A 15,975-nucleotide genomic window follows, 5' to 3' on the forward strand; every position below is an offset into this window, starting at 1 on the left:
AGTGATGGGGCAGAGGACAGTGCCATGGACACAGCAGTGATGGGACAGGGGACAGTGCCATGGACACAGCAGTGATGGGACAGTGCCATGGACACAGCAGTGATGGGACAGGGGACAGTTCTATGGACACAGCAGTGATGGGACAGTCCATGGACACAGCAGTGATGGGACAGGGGACAGTGCCATAGACACAGCAGTGATGGGACAGGGGACAGTTCTATGGACACAGCAGTGATGGGGCAGGGGACAGTGCCATGGACACAGCAGTGATGGGGCAGGGGACAGTCCATGGACACAGCAGTGATGGGACAGGGGCCAGTGCCATGGACACAGCAGTGATGGGACAGGGGACAGTGCCATGGACACAGCAGTGATGGGGCAGGGGGCAGTGCCAGGACACAGCAGTGATGGGACAGGGGACAGTTCTATGGACACAGCAGTGATGGGACAGTGCCATGGACACAGCAGTGATGGGGCAGAGGACAGTGCCATGGACACAGCAGTGATGGGACAGGGGACAGTGCCATGGACACAGCAGTGATGGGACAGTGCCATGGACACAGCAGTGATGGGACAGGGGACAGTCCATGGACACAGCAGTGATGGGGCAGAGGACAGTGCCATGGACACAGCAGTGATGGGGCAGGGGACAGTGCCATGGACAGTCCATGGACACAGCAGTGATGGGACAGGAGGCAGTGCCATGGACACAGCGGTGATGGGACAGTCCCTGTGCCTAACCCCGTGTCACAAACAGGGTGGACATCCTGGAAGGTGGGCAGTGGGGCTGGGCACCCTCCCTAAGGCTTTCAACCTGGCCTTGCAGCCCCTGTTTGGAGGTGTTGGCTGCAGCTGTGCTCGGGGCCAGGATAAAAGGATAAAACTGAGCTTATGTGGATGAGAACCAGCCCCAGCAAGTCCATAGCCAGCATTCCTCAGGTGTGCTGGTGGGAAGTGCCCCATGGAGGGGAAGGCTGCTTGCCAGGACCCAGCCCTGGAGTCCCCTTGGCTCCTCAAGTGATGTTTTCTCCTCTGGAGAGGGGATGAAGCCCAGGCAGGTGACTGCTCTGACAGCCCAGCCCACAGGGCCATGGACAGCAATATTCCATAATACCCCTCACAATTGTTCCTCTAACAGGCATTGCTTGGATTATGTATAAGAATTAATAAATATTAGAGTGGATTTAAAAAAGTGGATTTAAGAAAACCCTTTGGTGTTGGTAATTGTGAGTGGCAGGCAGCACCTCTGAGCTCAGCTCCTCTGTGTCCTGGCAGGCTGAATGTGAGCTTCTTTTCTTGTAAAGCCTGTGTTGGGCTCCTCAGGGCCATGCTGGTGGCAGCTCCAGTGTCACCTTTGTGGTTTCTCAGGCAGGGTACAGAGCTCTGGAGCACAAGGATTGCAGCAGGGGTTAATGCTTCCTCATTAGTGGGGCGGTGCTGATTAGTGCCTGCAGCCACAAAGTGACAACAGCCAGGCCTTGGTGCTCCCTCCCCATGGCAAATCCACAGCAGGCCAGCTTGGGGAGTGTCCCCAACCCCACAAATCCTGAGGGATCCGAGGGTGGGGGCTGTGGGAAGAACAGGGGAGCTCAGCTACTCAGGGCAGCTTTTACATTTTCCCTTTGTCAGCTCAGCTAATGTTGAACAGGGCAAATCCTTCCCCCCAGAAGGAGCCTGGCAAGACCTTCCCTGTGAATATATGAATAGCAGTTGGGTAAACAGTGCATCTGAATTTATGAATGATTTGACACCGACAGGCTGGAATGAACTCTGTAATTTTATTGTGCTAGATTTAGTGGGTCAGACATATACATGCCAAGTCAAAATGACCTAGAAAACCTTTCTAGGTCAAACTATTGCTTGAAAACTTCTCTTTTTCAAAGGCAAGGCCATAAGTTTTCATGCTTACTCTGACACATTTTCCTTCTGGAAGTGCAACACGAGTCTTCAGGACAGGATTGGTCATGTCCTACATTGGGAAGAGAGAAAGAAACCTGAAGAAGGGGGATGCTTGTTTCTTAAAAAAACAAGAACTTTTCTGGCTACCTCTGTTGTCCTGAGATAGAATGCTGGACAGCTGGCTGGCAGGAATTTAGGGCAGAAGTTGCACCACTGATGGTATTCACACTGTGCTGTTCCCAGTGCTGCTAAAAGCTTTCAAACTCCTGGGTCCAGCAGTGCCAACACCTCCAGCCTGCCTTTGGAGCCCTAACCCTTCATCCAATGGGAAATTATTTATTGGGAGCTTTTTCTCCCCTGTAGAGGCTCTGGGGAGGCTGGTGAGGTTTGCAGTGATGGCTCCTCACCAGAGCTTTGGGATGGAGCAGAGCCACACTCTGCTGCCCTGAACACTCCAGCCTGGGAGCCACAGGGGGGTGAGGCTGGGAGGACACAGGACCTCAAAGCTGTCATCCTGAGGCTCTGGTGACTCCTGAGTGTGAGCAAAGGCAGCTTCTGTGCTGTGAGGAGGAAGCCTGAGCTGCTAATAAAAGTTCAGCTCTTGTGGGTTACTTATTTCAGAGTGCAAGCAAAACAGAACCAGGGCTTCACCAAGAAGTGCGGAGGGCTCCCCAGCAGCCTCATCATGTCTGGGGTGGGCTGGAATGTTTGTGTCCTGTGGTGCCTGTGGCTGTGCTGAGGTGTGGCTGGCTGAGGACCTGGGCTGGACCCAGCTGTTGGCAGATGCTGGCTGAGCTGGCAGCACCCTCAGAGGTGCCCAGATCACGGAATCTTTAAGGTTGGAAAAGACCTCCAAGAGCAAGAAATCCAACCTTCCACTGAGTACCCCCTAAGCCATCTGGGATGTGCCACCTCTCTGGTGTTTTTAACCCTTCCAGCAGAGGTGCTGCAGCTCTGCCCTGGGCAGCCTGCTCCCAGCAGGAGCTCCCCAGCAGAAGTCCTGCTTCCCAGCTGTAGCCAAAGGCAAGCTCTTGGCACATCACATTCCCATGCCCAGGGCTCCTCCCTGCTCCCCTCCACCTGCCCAAGGTGGAAAAGAAATGATCTTTAAAGGCTCCCAAGCCAAACCATCCCCATGGATCTGGGGTTAGCCCCCGAGCAGGGCTGGGTGCAGGTGGGACCATCCCAGAGGGCATCCCAGCAGCTCCCTGCCACCATTCCCACCAGAGCAGCACAATCCCAACTCAACAGGTTCCAAAGGGATTTTTCAGTCCTTTTCCTGACCTACTTGAAAGTAGCTTTTGCCATCCCAGGGAAGTGGGTAATGGGAGGCTGCAGTGCCTTCGGAACAATTACAGCTCACAGCAGTCCAAATGAAAATGTTTGTTGAAAACAACATGTGCATAATTAAGGCTTAATGAGCCCTTGTCTGTTTGGAATCTGCAATTAGATTTATAATAGAAAATACCAGCAAATGCCAAATAGCTTTAAAAGAAGACAAGATAAAAGATAATTTTGCTGCAAATCTATAGTAATACTGTAATTTAATGAGCTGGAAGTGGTGCAGAGAAAGACTGTAAAAGCTTTGGACAAGTTTGTATTGTGTGTGTTTATCTTATCTGCCCATTTCCCTATCTATAAAGCTGTCAGTCTTGCTTTTAACTGCTTGGAAAAAGGCAGGACTTTACTAAAATCACGAAGAATCCCTTTGTTTATTTTTATTTAAGTCATTAATTAGGCAAAGCTGCTTTTTTCTCTTTCTCATCACTATGCTTTAAACTTCTTGTTAGGGTTAATAATAGTAGTAATAATAATAATAATAATAGTCATAATAATATCTTTATTCAATTATTTACAGTGAGGCAGGGGCATAATAATAATGATCAGAGGTGCTTTTTTCTGATTAGTTTCATTAATTTTAATGAGTTTTTAACTGTCTTTTTAAGATGTTGACAATTTCCAGCACGAAGGGAAATAATGAACAAGTAAACCTGAGGCCAGCTTGGCTGCAGTAAGCACAGAATACCTTTAGCCCTAATGAAAAACTTAGAGGGCAGTAAAATCTGGTGAAAAGATTAATAAAGTGAACAGGGAGGTAGCAAAAAAGGAAGAGAAGCTAAAATTAGAAGTGCTTGAGGGAGATGGTTGGGGGGTGTTTTTCATATTTAATAGCTGAGGTTGGGAATGAAGCGTGGTGTGACACGTGGAGCAAGGCCAGGGTGAAGGGTGATGGGGCTGTGATGTGTGCAGTGCCCTGGAAACACAGCTCAGCAGCTTGGTGTGAGCAGCCTAACTCCTAACTCAGCACTTGGTGAAGCAGGGCCACAAGGATGTGGTGCTGCTGAGGAGGCACCTTTGCCATGTGCTGTGCCCGTGGGAAACGCTGCTGAGCTTCTCTAAACCCTGCCTGTGCATGACCTGGGGCTCTGTGTGAGCTTCCAGCCCTGCTGCTGTGCTTGCAGCTTGGGTGCTGCATCTCCAGCCTCAGCCTTGCCAGCAGAGATGGGAGCCTGTGCATCCCATCCCATCCCATCCCATCCCATCCCATCCCATCCCATCCCATCCCATCCCATCCCATCCCATCCCATCCCACGGATCCCATCCCATCCCATCCCATCCCATCCCATCCCATCCCATGATGAACCTCTTGGAAAAGACCTTTGAGATCAAGTCCCACCTATGACCTAACACCTCCTCATCAACTGAACTGATGCCTTAGGATTTTAGCTTTTATATTTTCCATATATTTGTAATCCTGCAATTCTTTAGTCTCTAACTCTAAACTCCATACCCAGTGTGAGCTGCTGCTTTCCCATTTTGGTCAGACACAACAATTCCTCTCCAGCCTGGGAATCAAGGACACCTCACTGTCTTAAAAAAGTAAACAAAAGTGACTTAGGGGGAACATACTTGGGTAAATGACTTCAATACCTGGAGCTGTAATTGGGAGATTAACCCCCAGTATGCAAATGGACCAAACCTATAAAAATGTGAAAACTCATGACCCATTGTCCATTTTTGGGTGCAGCCCCTGGGCAGGCTTCATCTGCCCAAAATGTACCTAAGGGCCCTTCAATAAATATAATCACTTTTTATTCTCTTAATTTTGTCTAGCCTGTGTTTTTAGGTAGTCCCAAAAAAGACATCTTAGAGTGCCACATTCAATCTTGTTTTAAACATATCCAGGGATGGTGACTCCACTGCCTGCCTGGGCAGATGATTCCAGTGCCTAATCACTCTTTCAGAGAATAATATTTTACTTTTGTCTGGCCTAAACCTCCCCTGGCACAGCTTAAGGTTGTGTCCTCTTGTCCTGGGAGAACAGACCAACCCTACCTGGCTACAGCCAACTTTCAGGGAGCTGTAGGGAGTGATGAGGTCACCCCTGAGTCTCCTTTTCCCCAGGCTGAACAACCCCAGCTCCCTCAGCCATTCCTCAAAGGGTTTGTGTTCCAGCACTCACAGGGTTTGTGTTCCAGCACTCACAGGTTTGTGTTCCAGCACTCACAGGGTTTGTGTTCCAGACCCCTCACAGGGTTTGTGTTCCAGCACTCACAGGGTTTGTGTTCCAGCACTCACAGGGTTTGTGTTCCAGGCCCCTCACAGGTTTGTGTTCCAGCACTCACAGGGTTTGTGTTCCAGCCCCTCACAGGGTTTGTGTTCCAGCACTCACAGGTTTGTGTTGCCTCCTCTGGATGTGCTCCAGCCTCTCCATGTCCTTCCTAAACTGAGTTGACAGAACTGGACACAGCCCTCGAGGTGTGGCCTCAGCAGTGCTGAGCACAGGGGCAGAATGACCTCCCTGCTCCTGCTGGCCTCACCATTCCATCCACTGCTTCCCAGGGTTTTGCCCTTCTCAGGGATGTGGAACCACTTGGTTCCTCTGGGTCAGCTTGCCCTGTCCAACCTGACCTTGAAATTTTGGGAACAGCCTTTCTACCTTCCTTGTTTTAGGGTTGGGGTTTATTTAGTCTTTAAGAACCTCCCTCATTAGTTTTATTCTTTCTGAGTCAGGAACCAAAACATGTCCAAACATTGTGAAATGGATTGTACTTCGTCAGCCCTTTTTTTCTTTTTTTTTTTTTCCCCAAGTCATTCAAAGTACCACAGCAAGAGGATATTTGCATACAAAGTGGAGTGCAGAACCACAGAAAGCAGGTTTTTGCTGGTGCCAAATATCTGTGTGATGGAAACTATTTTCTAAATGACTGACATGGAAGATCTCTGATTTATTTTTTTTCCCTCCCAACTAGCTGGTTTTGCATAATGTTCCCTATGGTCTTGAAAAATCAATTATTCGTTTCCCTAATGCTTTGCAAGAGAAGAAAACAGACAAGATCCTGAATTCTGGAGGGCAGAAATGTACTTCTGCTTGGAAAGAGATTTGAGTTGGAAAGGACCTTAAAGCTCATCTCCTTCCACCCCTGCCATGGGCAGGGACACCTTCCACTGTCCCAGAGCCCAGCCTGGCCTTGGGCACTGCCAGGGATGCAGGGGCAGCCACAGCTGCTCTGGGCACCCTGTGCCAGGGCCTCAGCACCCTCTGAGTAGAGGATTTCCTTGCAATATTTAATCTCTGCTGAAAGGGCAGGGCTGTGGGCTGAATTAAAGCTACTGGGGTTTTTTTTTTTGTGAATATCAATTGAGTAGTATGTGATTTTAGAAATTATTGCAGTGAGTTTGGAGGTACTTGGGACCCAGGCTGTTTACCTGTGCAGCCGCCAGCAAGGCATTGGGATTGGAAGCAAAATACATTGCTTTAAAAAGTGCCCAGCTTTTAGGCACCCCCTCCTCACTCCTCTGGCAGCTCTGTTCCTCACTTTGTTATTTCTGCTCACTGTGCAGTCGAGAAAAGACAAATAGAGATTTCCAAACCCATCACTGCTCCGTGTGCGTCAAACCCAGCGTCACCCAGGCACTGCTGGTGCTGGCAGCTGCTGCTCTGCTCCCCAAGGAATTGCTTTGGTGCCATCCAGGAATTCACCTCAGGTGTGTGGCTGAGCATCACTGCCTGTGCTGCACCCTCCCTGGGCAAAGGGGACCAAATTAAGTTGGGACAGCTTCCTGCTTAAGGTTTCTTCATTGCCAGCTGCTCCCTTGCCCCGTGGCTGTTCAGTGCCCTGTGAGCCCCTTTCCCGTGGCTCCTCTGGCTGTTGTTCTGCTGGGGAAATCAGCACCTCCTCAAAGGCTCCCAGCACAGAGCCAGGCTGGGAGCTGCTTCCCAGGCACACAGGTATCAGCTCTAATTTTATCTCAGCCCCGGGGTTTTATCTTGCAGAAAACAATGTTTTTCAGTGCCTTTGAGGCTGGCACTGTTCTAGCACAGTCTCTTCTTTTAGATCTTTGCATGTTTTCTGCCTCTCTCGGTTTCCTGTGAATTACAAGTGCTGCTGGAGGAGCAGGCGTGTGCAGTTATTGCTCACCAGCAGTTATTTTATTTATTTCACACACTCCAGGGCAGTGCCAGGATGGTACTGCATCCCTGCACCCTCCTCCCTCCCCTCACTCAGCTGCTGGCAGGTGAAGGACCTGCTCAGCAAGAGCCTTGTATTTGTAATTTTTTTTTTTTTTGCATGTAAACTGCTGGAGCACCTGTGATGAAGAGCTCCGGATGTGCTTGTTGTTTGGTTTTGAGAAGGAAGTGATGTACATGCCCGAGCCTTGCAGTGGCAGTGCTGCAAAATAAACAGCATTGAGCTGGTCAGCAAAGGGTGGGGAGGTGCTGGCTGAGAGCAGAGGGTTCTGCTCACCCCCCAGCAGCCTGATTTCCACATCCATGCCCAGACTCACAGAGAAATCAGAAAGGATTTGGTTTTTGGCTGCAGCTCTGGTGAGCTGTCAGTGCCATGGGAAAGGATGGAGATCTGAGCACTCAGTGCACCAGGGCAGCTCTCCCCACAGCATTATTACACCAGGCTAAAAGCTAAACACAATCATCTGAACACAGTCAAAATGCATTAGATCAACATCTGCCCTGAGGAGCAAAACCTGCTCAGCTGAAACCCCAGCCCCTCCTCCATGCACGGCGAGGTGGAACCGTGAGTGACTTTGGCCTTTAAATTAATCACCCTTTCTCTGGGCATCTCCCAGTGCAGCTGGGAGAGGAGGAGGAGGCTGGATGGATGGATGGATGGATGGATGGATGGATGGATGGATGGATGGATGGATGGATGGAGGACTGGCTTCTCTGTGCTGCTCTCGCTTCTTTTTGGAGCCGCACGAGAAAGGGTTAAGCAGAATTTTGATCTCTGCAATATTTTCATGCTTATACATTCTGTTTCTCATTTCCATGACAAAGATGGTAGGAAGAGCAGAATAAGGTACAGAATTTGCAGAGCAATTTTAAGACTGTAATGAGAACAGAAAATAGTAGGGGGAGAAGAATTGTAATTAGAATATGAAATGGGAAAAAAAATTAATCTATTTCCATGTCACTCTTAAGACTAAATTCTGCTGCTCCCTGTAGCTTTCAGTGGATGAGTTTTTTGTGTGTGTCTGTGAAGAGCCTGAACTCCTTTGCAGGCTCTGAAAGATCCAGGTAAATGAGTTTAAGGCCTCATTCCCCCCAAAATAATGTAATAACAATAATTTTGTGTGCAGTGTTGACAGAAAGCCAGCCAGTCTCATAGATAAATGAATGCTGTCACTGGAATAGTGGTGGCATTTCAGGAGAATAAAAGGGGATGCTGGAGCTGCTTTTGGGGTGGAGGTCTGTGTGAGTATCACATGATCAGGTATCACAGAAGCCCCCAAACACCAAATACTGCCAGTCCTGAGGGACATCTGTGTGTCCTGAGCCCCCCAGGCAAAGCTGGGCCACCCACACAGGGTTGTGCAGTGCCTGCTCCAGCTGAGCTCTGAGCATCTCCAGGGATGGAGGTCCCACAATAATATTTAATCAACCACATGTTAAAAAATGAGATTATATCTGCCCACAGAGCTCCCAGGAGCCCACAGGTCAGGGTTTATTACTCACCTCTCATTTGTCCAATTGCTGTTCTGGATCCCTCTAAGCCACAGCATCCTGCAGCAAGAGGGTTTGCTTTTGGGTCCAGTATGAAGAACTTCTCTGGAAGAGTTTAATTTCACTTGCTGATAATCTCAGTGCCTGAGTCCTTGTTTTTAGGCTGTTAAACCCTGTTACATGACTCTTTTATTTGAGTGGCACATCCTGCTGTGAGTGCCCTTTGGCCATGGTACTTCCAAGCCCTGCATCCCCACCATGCTGCTCCTGCACACCAGGCTCAGCCCTTGGAGGGATCCACACCCAAGGATGCTGGTCCTGGTGAGGATCCTCTCTGCACACATCTCTGGGATGTGAAATCCTCCCCTCAGCCCTGCTCCTGATTTTAGGCTGTTAGATGTATTTTTTCACATACATCTTTGTTGAGTCCATCTAACACTCTTCTTTTCCTTCCTCACCCCTTTTTCCTCATCCACATGTGCCATTACACACCTTGTATCCTCCTTGCAGTTGCCCTCTCTCCTTGTAACAGTACAGATGGCAAAATAATACTTGGTCTTTCCTTCTTTGCTCTTTCTTGATTGCTTCTAAAACCTAAAATGCATTTTTGGCAACTGCTGAGGACTGAAAAAAAATTGGAAGTGAACTCTGCAGAAAAGTTTCTCTTCTGGACAGCAACATCTATTTTAAGGCCTGTAGTTGTGTCTGTTGTTGGGATTGCTTTTCTGCAGTGCATTACTTTGCATTTATAGACATTAAATTTAATCTTCCATTTCCTCAGTGCCACTTAGTGCAGCGAGAGTCCTAATGCAAAGCTATTCAAAGTCGCTTTTAGTTTTGGCTGGCCTGAATAATTTCTGTCTCATTAATAAACTGAACCCTTCCAGATCAGTTATATGATGAGCTGGATAGATTTTAGTGCAGATGGATCTTCTGCTTGCTCAAACCTACTGAGTGTCTTGCTGTGAGCAAGAGAACCTCCCCTGGGTCCTGTGACGTGGTGGGTTTTGGGGTTTAGAGCTGATTTTTGAGGAACCTTGTGAGTTCAACCAGAGAGATCAGTTCATCTTTCCTAGGGGTTTGCTGACCCTTCAGCAAGCTCTGGGTGGGCTGTGAGACAGAGGGTCCCTCGTCTTGGCTGTCTCTGGGCCTCCTTGGGGCGAGTTGAAGTGTGATGGGTTCACACTGAGGGGTTGGACATGATGGTTTGGAACCTTCCCTTTCCCACTGCTGGTTTGAGAGCACAGACAGAAGGTCAGACATTGAAAATCACTGAATCCTTTAGGTTGGGAAAGACCTCTGGGATTTTTGGGCCCAACCATTGACCCAGCGCTGCCAAGGCCACCTCTAACCCATGTCCCCAAATGTCACATCCACAGGGCTTTTAAATCCCTCCAGGGATAGTGGCTCCAGCACTGCCCTGGGCAGCTGTGCCAGAGCTGGACAAACCTTTCAATGAAGAAAATTTGCCTGATCTCCAGTCTAAACCTGATGTGGCACACCTTGAGGTCATTCCCTCTGCTCCTGTCCCTGTCCCTGTTCCCAGATCCCAAATCCCCCCCAGCTGTCCCCTCCTGTCAGGGAGTTGTGCAGAGCCACAAGGGCCCCCCTGAGCCTCTTTTTCTCCAGGCTGAGCCCCTTTCCAGCTCCCTCAGCCCCTCCTGGGGCTCCAGACCCTTCCCCAGCTCTGCTCCTTTCCCTGGACACTCTCCAGGTTGTCTTGAGGGTCCCAAAGTTCCCTCACATTGTTCTAGAGCAGGTGGGTGAATGTCCCTTGGCCATGGGGGTTCCTTAGGATTTTCTTGATTGGTTTTATGGTTTCCTTCTGAGACATTCTCAGATGGGTCTTTCCAAGGGACATGGTTTAGGAATTTTAGGAATTTCACTCCCTCAGTGTCCAGGCTGGGCCAGGTCATTCCTTTCTTTCCCTCCTGGCTGTGGTTTCTTGACAGCCTCTACCAAACCTTGGCCCCAGCAGCTCTGCAGGTTTCCTCTTCTGGTGTATTTGAGAGAAAACTCCTACCAGGAGTTTAGCCTTCTTAAAACAAACAATTCAACCAAACAAGCCACTTTTTACTGTAAGGCTTTAAGCCTCAAGACTTCAACTACACCAAGCTGAATTTCCCCTGGGATAATGTGTGAGAATATTCACTGCTTGTAGGAAACTCAGCCCCTCCAGCCCCAGTGGCTGCTGTGGATGCTGTGTTTGTGTTCTGACACCTGCTGTGGGGTCGTGCTCCCCGTTAATGCCATTTGTCCCCAAACACATCACAGTGCATGGCCAGGCTGGCTGGGATGGACATGGGCACTCCTGGGGGGAGCTGTAAATCTCCTGCTGAACTCCTGACCCTCCCTGACAGGATCAGCCCAGGGGCTACCCAAGCATTTCAGCACACAAATAAATAATGCTAACTAGATCACTCCAGGCCAGAGGTTGTGTAAAGACCTTAATGGTGGAACTGCAGTTAAAGAGATTAAGCTAACCTCAGCCATGTATTCCCTGAAGAGGTGGGATGCTAAATTACTCCTGCAGGAATTTGCAGTGGCAGCTCAGCCAGCAGCAGCACTGGCAGGGACAGGGCTGAGGGCTGAGGGGAGGAGTTCACATCCCAGAGATGTGTGCAGAGAGGATCCTCATCAGGACCAGCATCCTTGGGTGTGGATCCCTCCAAGGGCTGAGCCTGGTGTGCAGGAACAGCATGGTGGGGATGCAGGGCTTGGAAGTACCATGGCCAAAGGGCACTCACAGCAGGATGTGCCACTCAAAAACTGCTGATAAAAATGAACTGCAGATAAAACTATTTCTGGAACACTTTCTAGAGAAGAGTTATGTGTCCCCATGGTGGGAATGGTGCCATTGGAAGCAGTTGTGTGAAGCTGAGGGTATTAAATACAAATTAACTGTGTTACACAAGTTTTCTTGGGTCCTAACTTTTACTCACTAAAAACCTAAAGGCATTCCTTGCATGCATTACTGTGAGTCCCTCTGTCTTGGTGCTGGTGGTAGCTGAGGTGTAGCTTGCTGGGAAACAACCCCAAGAATCTCTGGTGAATGTGGCATCCCCAGTGCACCCAGTTTGGAAATGAGAGGGAAACAGTGCCCATCTCCTGTGATGGGTCAGGGAGGCAAGCCAGAGGCAAGTGTTCATAGCTCTGGGAGTAGGAACCACTGGAGGCATCCAATTTGTTCTTAATTAGTCATTTAGTAGCTCCTTGAGGGTGATGGCTCTTAATTACTGCTGGATTTGTATTAATAGGCCACATTTTCAAGCTCTAGAACCTCAATGGACTTGCAGCTAACATGCTATTGCCAAAAATGAGTATCAAAATTTGGGTAAGACTCCTCCAAAAGAAAAAAACAAAAAGCCCCAATCCAAAAAAAGATCCCAAACCGACCACACATAAAATGAAATTAAATCAAAAGTTTGGAAGGCTTTTGAGATCTTGCAGGTATCACAGAAAGTGTTACTGGTATGAATTTTGCCCACATATTCTGGTCTAGTGGGAGTGGCCCTGCCCATGTTGGGGGAGTTGAACTGGATGATCTTTCAGGTCCTTCCAGCCCAAACCAATCTGTGATTCCACATTTTCTGACAGAGCCGAAGTTTCCATCTCAGTCTATGGCTCTCACAAAATAAAAAAAAAAAAGGATGTGATGAGATTCATAATAAAATTGTACAAGCTGGCAGTGCCATCCAGGAAAAAGTAACACCTTCTTGGAATCTTGGCAGGAGGTTGTGTTTCTTTCCACTGGGCCCTTCCCAGTTAGCAAACATTTGTTCTCCCTGTTTGCACAGAGCTGGAGATCCCACAGCTGCTGCACTTTGGGGTCTGTCCCAGCCTGCTGCCTGCATTTGTTTTTCTTTTTCATATTCACCTGGCTAACATGAGACCAGTGTGACCTCTGGGCACATTTACAAGTTTGAAAATAATGCTGCAGAGCAAAAATAACAAATCAAAGTGAGTCTAGAAAAGCAATAAAAATTTCAAAAGTGCTTTGTACAACAACATCTGAATTGAGCTCTGTGTATGGGCTGACAGAGCAGTGCCTGCTGCAGCTCCCCTGCAAGAGCTGTAGTAAAAGAATTACATTTTTAATTAAATTCTCCATTAAAAACTGAATTTCAGAGGGTGTTTTCTCACACTTTTATCTTTTGCTTGGACCCAAAATGCTCAGTAGGTTGTCCCATGGAGGGGTGCAGTTGTGGTTTGGTCTCCATCACCCTGATGTCCTTGGAGCTCCCTCTCTGAGTGGGGTTGGCAGCATCCCCGTCCTTGTCCATCAGTGCCAGGCAAAGGCACCTCCTGCAGCACGAGCTGGAACCTTGCCTGGCTTTGGGCTGGAGTTCTTGTCACCTGCAGCCCAAGGCAGTTCAGTGGTGCTCATTTGACTTTGTTCCCAGAACTGGTGGAATCTGGGGCACTTTCCTTTCTCTCTCACCTCTTCCCTTTCACTTTCCCCTTTTTCTTCCCCTTTCCTTTTTCTTTCCCTCTTTTCTTTTTCCTTCCCTCCCTGGCTTCATGCTCATTTCATGCAGGAGAAAATCAGCCACAGCCACTGGTTTGTTTAATACACTGTTTATTAACCAAAGAATAATAAAAATAAGTAATTGCAACTGAGCAAAAGGGTGATTAAGACAGACAACTGCACAAGGATGTTCCTTTTGAATTTTTAGGACTTGAAAATGCTCCCTGCCACATCATTCAGTGCAGGCTGGATTTTGGGTAAGGAGGGTGATGAATGGCTGTATCCAGGTCTGGAACAGGAGCTAGAGTGAAAGAAAAAAGGGAGGAGGTATTTATAACCAAAGGGAAATATTAAAATTTCTGTTTCTACCATAAATCTACCTGGAATGATGGTGTTGATTGTTTTGAAGTGCATTCCATAGTGAAACAATAATGAGAAGAGGGAGAGAACATTACTTATCTGCTCTACCTGGCTGCTGCATAACTGGGAAACATCTAATTGAAAAAATATCCTGATGGGAGAATTTCTAATAAATTTGTTTGCACCTTCATAGCCTGGAGGAGAAGGAAAAAAATCCAATCAGCAGTGGGGAAATTCCAAAGTTTCCATTGCATTTTGAGTCTTGATTTTCAGGCTCGCTGCTCAGCCTGGCAATCAGAGAAATAGTAATTTTGAAAGCAGGATTCATTACAGTTGTTATGAAGGCATCAAGGGCAGAAGGAATTGTGGAATGGAGGTAGAGGAACAGTAGAAAGCCATAAAAAATACGTGCTGGAAAACAGAAGATGTGGGGAAAGGGGAGGGTTTCTCCTGCTCTGGGCCTCCCCACTGAAGGGTACTTTTGGTAACTTTCAAGGTAATTTTTTTTCCTGGAGGAAAAGGTGGTGGCCAGGTGTGGGTCAGTGTCCTCTCAAGGGTAACAGGGGTAGAATGAGAGGAATCAGCCTGATGTGCACCAGGGCAGGTTTAGATTGGACATTAGGGAAAATTTCTTCATGGAACAGGTGGCCCAGGGCAGTGGTGAGGCCACCATCCCTGGAGGTGATGTGGCACTTGGGGACATCATTAAATGGTGGGAGAATGTTGGATCAGTGATCCTGGAGGGCTTCCTGTGACTCTCACCAACCTGTGGCACCTCTGCTGCCAGTCCAGGTGTGTGTGCTGGGCTTGGTGGGTCACAGGGTGTTTGGCTGTAGGGTGGTTGGCTCTGGGTGCTGGAAGCTCCAGCTGGAGCTGCTGCCAGGGCTGTCTGTGCCAGGGGTCCTGACAGGTGGAGGGAAATGCAGGTTAGAGTGGGGAGTGTCCAGCTGGCTTCTGGGGAAGTTGTTTGTCCCAGTGCTCGTTGCATCCCACAGCTCCTGCCTCACTGATGGGGTTCACAGAATCCAGCAGCTGCTCAGGAATCCTCTCCCACCTTGATGCAGCTGCTGCTGCTGGTATTGCTTAGTGAGTGCCTCAATGCCTGCTCCAATTTTGCAGCTTTTAATTGGTTTGCTGTGCCAGAGGACAGTGTGGCAATTAGAGGGTGTCTGAGGCCAAGCAGAGCTGTGTTACCCCCACTTGGCTTTGCTAACTGTGCTGACTTTAACAGCTAATCCTGCAGCACTCTGAGAAATGGGAGTGTAATTAATTGTCTAGGCTGAAAAATCTTCACCTGGTTTTATTTAGATTTCGCTTTTATTGCTCTTAATATGGCCAATTTCTGTTAAGGCATAACTGGAATCAGCTTCATATCAGAGAGTGAGAGAACAGGCGAGGGGTGAAGGAACTCCAATTCATCATCCTGCTGCTGAGGGCAGAGGGTTGGCTCTCCCCCTTGTTCAGTGCAAGGTGTCACTCACAGCTGGTACCTCCATCCTCCTCTCGGGAGTGTTTTATGGCACAGCCCGTTTTTATTGCCATAATTAATTTGTGAACTCAGCCTTGGGGCCTGCCCCAGCCATGCTTGGAGCCCCAGACAATCCTGGAGGGCTTTTCCTCCTTCCTTTGAAATGGGAGAGAGTGAAAAGCTCCCGTTGTAGCTAATTAGTGAGAAGAGTTGTGGTTCTCCATGGGAGTTTTGTGGCCTGATAAGTGGATTAGCAGCTGGGAATCGGGTGTGTGCTGGAGCTGTGGGGACACAGCAGGATGGGCTGTGCTCAGACCCAGCCCTGCATGGGGCAGAGTCCTGGCAGAGCAGAACAGGACTGGGGCATGGATGTGCCAGGCTTTATACAGACCCCTCCTGAATGCTCCAGAGTGATTCTGCACTGCTGCAGGAGCTTTGCTCTGGGTTTGAGGGTTATGTAGAGGTCTGTGAGAGGATTGAATAGGACCTGCCCAAGTCTGGACACTTCCATTGGTGGAAGTTGGCTTTTTATATCAGATTGATGGTCTAGTAGGAATTTTAGCAACAGCTTCTTTTGGGTGATCTTTGCTGCAGGTGCATCTGTGGGTTCACACATTTGACTTATTTATTTGGGTGGTTCAATCCTTGTTTCACTGGAAACATCCCATATGTTTTATTCTTTATTTCACTGGAAATATCCCATATCCATGCTATGTTAGTGTATCCTGTGGCAATAACTGGGATGAAGGTGTGCTGTACACACTCAAAAGTGTTCAAACAGCAGCTCAGGGCTTTTCTCTGGGAGTTCTGGCTCTT

General features: G+C 48.5%; 1 protein-coding gene across 1 annotated transcript in view; it reads left to right on the forward strand.

The window, feature by feature from the left end:
* The window catches only part of TOX2 (TOX high mobility group box family member 2), a 153,958-nt gene that overhangs the window by 46,239 nt on the left and 91,744 nt on the right, over nt 1–15,975 (forward strand). The gene's annotated exons all lie outside the window — the stretch shown is intronic.

The sequence above is a fragment of the Catharus ustulatus genome, chromosome 17, assembly GCF_009819885.2.
Source record: "Catharus ustulatus isolate bCatUst1 chromosome 17, bCatUst1.pri.v2, whole genome shotgun sequence".
NCBI classification, from domain to species: domain Eukaryota; kingdom Metazoa; phylum Chordata; class Aves; order Passeriformes; family Turdidae; genus Catharus; species Catharus ustulatus.